Genomic DNA, 5,710 nt, shown 5'->3' on the forward strand with positions numbered 1-5,710 from the left:
AATAAAATCATGTTTCATTTGCCTTGCACATGACTGGATTTTTAAAGTGAACACAAAACACTCACGTTGCTAAGTGAACCATCTTTTTTCTCTTAGTAAATGTTTAGGCAAAGGCTAAAGGTGCCCATACACGGCACGATTCTCGTACGAGAATTTGCTGGAAATTCCGCGATCGTACGAGAATCGTGCAGTGTGAATGAAGACGTGCAACCGTTTCTACTGTACGGTTGCACGTCTTTTGTCTAGTGAAGCATGCTAGAAAACCAGCGGAAAATCTTATGATTTTCGGCTGGTTTGAATGATGCTCAGGAGACAAATGCTGAACGGGCTGGTGTGCGCGCGCACACTGCCCGTTCAGCATTGCAGTCATCGGAAGCCTGCCCCTCAGGGGGGCGGGCTTGTGATGATCACAAGTACGATCTGCCTGTCCAAGATGGGCAGATGGTACGTTTTTTTCATTACTTTACAACCATCGCAAGACTAAGGTCTTGCGATGGTTGTAAAGTGCATGGCCACCTTAAGTTATAGCAGAGCAGACCAGCTACAATTTGGTGTCTTTGTTGTACTCTTGTCAAGAGTAGACTCACTGCACACTAGTGCCACTATTGTATTACGTCCAGCCAGTGCCTATAATCAGATCAGCTGTTTCAAGTCTTTGAACTACATGGGCTGGGTATGGGAGCCTGTATTCCCAAATGTACTTGTTTCTTGTTTCTTGTTTCTTGCACCAGTTATTCCTACATAAAATTGTCACTTGGTGTAACCATCCACAGACCCACTCACAATTTGTATCACCACTACCACTGACTGATTTACTGATGGCTCATTTAGATATTTGTGGTGCTTTAACATGCGTTAAAGTGTGTTGCATTAAGGAAGCCTGCTCATTTGAATGGGCTGCTCAATTTACAGGAAAAGGTGCATGCACCATTTTAAAGAAGAACTCTGGGCAAAACTTGTATTAACCCTTGCAGTGGGACTAGCCCAAAACTGCATTGGTTAACCAGTTGACATCCACGGTGTTAAACCCCCTTCCCATCCAGGCCATTTTTCAGTATTCAGCGCTGCGGTACTTTAATTGCATGCCCGCTAGGGGGCGCGCACGAGCAGAAAAAAACCCGCAGATGCTGCAGTGCCGTCCATCCGTTTTTCTACTACGGGCGGACGGCAAGAGGTTAATTGCTCATTTTTGTCAAAGTGCTGAAAAAAAGGTTATCCTCATCTGAACTGCTGAGCAAGCTTTCCCTTAAGGTGCCCATACACTGCTCGATTCTCGTACGAGAATCGCAGGAAATCCTGCGATCGTACGAGAATCGAGCAGTGTGAACGAAGACGTGCGACCGTTTCTACTGTACAGTCGCACATCTTTTGTCTAAGGAGCATGCTAGAAAACCAGCCGAGAATCGTACGTATTTTCGGCTGGTTTGAACGGTGCTCGGGAGACAAATGCCGAATGGGCCGGTGTGCCCATTCAGCATTGCGGTCATCGGAAGCCCGCCCCTCAGGGGGGCAGGCTTGCGATGATCGAGAGTACGATCTGCCTGCCCAAGATGGGCAGATCGTTTGTTTTTTTAATCACTTTACAACCATTGCAAGACTAAGGTCTTGCGATGGTTGTACAGTGTATGGCCACCTTTAGACCGGTCCTACCAACCCCCCTCCCCTTCCACTGCAGTCATCTAAGGTCCTGTAAATTATCACGTTCTATACACAGTATATAGAGGATGCTGTGGGAACATTTCAATGCTGCAGGAGGAGGCAGGCTTCAAAGATTGGAGAAGCAGGGAGCTGGCTCAGCGCTTTGGGTAAGTATAACTTTTTTTAGCATCTAGACAAAAAGGAGCAGTTAACCCTTGCAGTGTGGGGGTAGAGTTCTTCTTTAAGTAATGCTGTTTACCACAATGTACGGTAATGCAATGGTAGTGGCCATAATGCAATATTACACACAAAAAAATTAAAAATACATTCCCTTGTAAAGAAACAACTAAAGAAACAAAATGCTGGTATATATTCATGTAGAAAGTTCACACATATTCACAGAGTGAAAGGCCCTCCAAATCGTTTATAAATAGAAAGACCCAGAGATAATCAGCGGAAGGGCTGCATAACTGGAGGAAGGAATAGTCCCTGGAAAAAAGGGTTAAATAAAGTGTGAATCAGTTGACTTTACATGATTGAAGGTTGGGGTCAGGTGTTAGAGAGGAGCCATGTGGAATGGGACTGCAAGGGCTGATCGGCGTTCTTACCAGAAAGCCGACGGAGGAAGCAGGTTGTCCCACTCGCCCTCCCTTAATTTTGCAGTTGATATCAGTTGGCATAGTTGTTTATGTCACAGCAGCTTGACTTACAGGGGTGTAAAAGACCCTTGGTGTCTCCATAAAGAGTACCTGAACACATCCTATTTGTTATTACATAGGGGGATCTGATCAATAGCAATAAAGTTGAGTGTAAAATAAAACGCAAAAAAATGTCCCCTTTCCCCCACGTGCACGCACATACTACGCTAACATGTGTCCGATGCGCCTACGTGCAAAAATGAAAATTGTGCACGGATTGTTAAGGCTTGACATGTTTGGTATTATTTTACCTGGCATGACCCCATCCTTTATATTTTACAAAAAAATTGGGTATTATATTCTGTTTCTGTGCACTAAATTTCATTTTAGTGTATTTTATCCTAAAAATACTGGTTTGATAAACATTTGCGCAAATACTATGCAACATAAAACATTGCAACTAGCATTTTTTTATTCTACAGGGCCTCTGCTTTCAGAAAAGATATAATTGTTTGGGGGTCTGAAGCTGTTTTCTAGCCACAAATTCCGATTTTATCATGTGTGTGCAAATCTTTGGGGTCTTTGGGGGTCTGGAAATGTGAGTTTGGTTACAAAATGGGGGGCCACCAGCTGGTATGCTGGTATGGAACATGGGAAGCAGTAACTGTCATTGAGCTGGAGGGGATGCAGCTGGGGACATGGTAGTAGTTTTAGTGGAGGCCTTATTTTGGCTGATGGGCACCCAAAGACCCCTTCTCAGATCCAACAATTGGTCAGATTATTTATTTGTATGTTATTTTGGCTATTATGTTTGGTAACTTATTTTTGGTATGGTTAAATAAAGGGCTGCGGTGGCCATTTAACCACTGAATGCGGGTTCACTTAAATACACGTCATCCGCTTGAAGTGATTAGACCAAGAACATGGCTGCTTCTACAGCCGTGTTCTTGGTATCCTTTCTAAACAGCAGGCAATTTCTGTTTATGTACAAGCAATGCAGCATCTACACAGCCGCCAGCATCATTTGTACAGAGTGTATTACATCTCTTCCGGTGTCACTGTGTACATTCTCTTGCTTTGGCTGAAGTAGATCTCTGCTTTATTAGCTTCTTAGGGGTCCCTAGGTGACATTAGGGGTGTAAAAGACCCTTGGTGTCTCCATAAAGAGTACCTGAACACATCCTATTTGTTATTACATAGGGGGATCTGATCAATAGCAATAAAGTTGAGTGTAAAATAAAACGCAAAAAAATGTCCCCTTTCCCCCACGTGCACGCACATACTACGCTAACATGTGTCCGATGCGCCTACGTGCAAAAATGAAAATTGTGCACGGAATGTTAAGGCTTGACATGTTTGGTATTATTTTACCTAGCATGACCCCATCCTTTATATTTTACAAAAAATTGGGTATTATATTCTGTTTCTGTGCACTAAATTTCATTTTAGTGTATTTTATCCTAAAAATACTGGTTTGATAAACATTTGCGCAAATACTATGCAACATAAAACATTGCAACTAGCATTTTTTTATTCTACAGGGCCTCTGCTTTCAGAAAAGATATAATTGTTTGGGGGTCTGAAGCTGTTGTCTAGCCACAAATTCCGATTTTATCATGTGTGTGCAAATAGTAAGCAATTGCTCCGAGCAGCAAGGGGTAAATCCATGTCGCGCAGTCCGTGTGTTCATTGTGGTTTTAAAAGAAGGGACGTAATTGACAAATCCATCAGTCAAGATCCCGTACTATCATTTAAAACTGTTACATAAGCACAGTAGCTCAACTTTCAGCTGTTAAACACATTGAGGGTTATTCACACAGCTGCCCGAAGGCAGCCGTGTGAATAACGGACCCGAAGTGAAGTGAGATGAACGCTGTTCGGCTATTCACTTCAGTCTTGTATGGCTGATTTCAGCCGTACACCAACTGAAATCAGTCGTACATCGGCCGACCCGAAGTGCAGAAGTGTTCGGCCGACCCGAAGTGCAGAAGGAGTTCGACTCAGCTGATCCAGTCCGACTCAGCTGGATCGGCTGAGCCGAACATCCGGCAGGCTACTCACTGCTGTTTGGCCTATTCTCATAGGGGCTGAACAGCAGTGAGTGAATAGCCGAATGCCGTGGAGCTATGGCTAGATCCTTCGGCAGCTTTATGAATAACCCTCATTATGTTGTTGTGGCTTCGAATCTTTATCACTGAAAGTGCTTCACAATCATTGGGGCTGCTTACCTACCACCATCCACACCTCAGTATCAATACTCTTGATAACTTGCAGTGTTCACTACAGCAGGCAGTCACTAATTGTTTGTCACTTTTAACTTTGATAAACAGTTCATTGGTTAATTGTCTGTGTTTGACTCTTCTTTGGGGCCAGATTAAAGAAGGGAAAATCTAAGTTTTAGGGACAAAGGCAATTCAGTAAACTTTTCTTGAAGCAGGTTATCCTGGTGCCAGGACAGGATATCAGCACAAAACCTGCATAGACCCAGTTGCAGTCACAAAATTACAATGTTCAATAATAATGTGTGCTAAACGCATCATTAGAGTCAATTATTCCAGCGATGTTGCAAGCGTGGGGAGTTATTTATACCAGTTTGTCTTTTTTTTATTTGCTTGATGAAGTTAGCACACAGTATGCAGCAGTACATGGGTAAATGAGTGTTAAGACTTTGATTAGGAGTGAGATTAGTGTTATGCATAAAGGCACAGTTTGGTTAGGGTTGAGCGTTGTTGGTGGTGGGAGGTTATCAGCTTCTTTGGGGGTCCTAGGTGACATTAGGGGTCTTGGTGACCCCTGATGTCTCCATAAAGAGGACCTGTCACATCATCTTTGCTATCACACTGGGGGGCTTCTTAGCTCCCTAAGGCTAAGTGGAAAAAAATAGGGAAAAACATTAAAATTGCAAAAAACATTAAAGTGACACATAAAAAAGAATAAAAAAAGACAAACATTTTTTTTAAAGTCCCCAATCATACATACACGCGTGCAAACATGCGTCGGGTGTGCATTAGGGATGGGCTGCATGTTCGAGTCGAACACAGGTTCGACTCAAACATAGCCTGTTCTAGCGTTCGCTGAACGCCGAACATTACGGGATGTCCGTGGTCTGTTTGACCGCAGAACATCCCACAATGCACTGCGCCGTCCGAAACGGTAATTGGCTACAGTCTTGCACCTGACCTCAGGTCAGGTGCAAGACTGTGCCAATCAGGGCTCAGTACAAATATAGAGCCATGATTGGACAAAGTCACGATGACTCTGCCCAATCATGTCTCACAGCTAAGTCCCTGCAGCACACTATATAAGGCTGCTGACACCGCGGCCCTATGTAGTGGGTTGTAGGAGATAGAGAGAGAGAGGGTTCTAGTATAGTTAGTTACAGCAGAGTTATAGAGAGTTATAATAGACTTCTGTGTGTATATATATATATATAT

This window comes from Nanorana parkeri, unplaced genomic scaffold, assembly GCF_000935625.1.
Source record: "Nanorana parkeri isolate BGI_ZX_2015 unplaced genomic scaffold, ASM93562v1 scaffold1470, whole genome shotgun sequence".
NCBI classification, from domain to species: Eukaryota; Metazoa; Chordata; class Amphibia; order Anura; family Dicroglossidae; genus Nanorana; species Nanorana parkeri.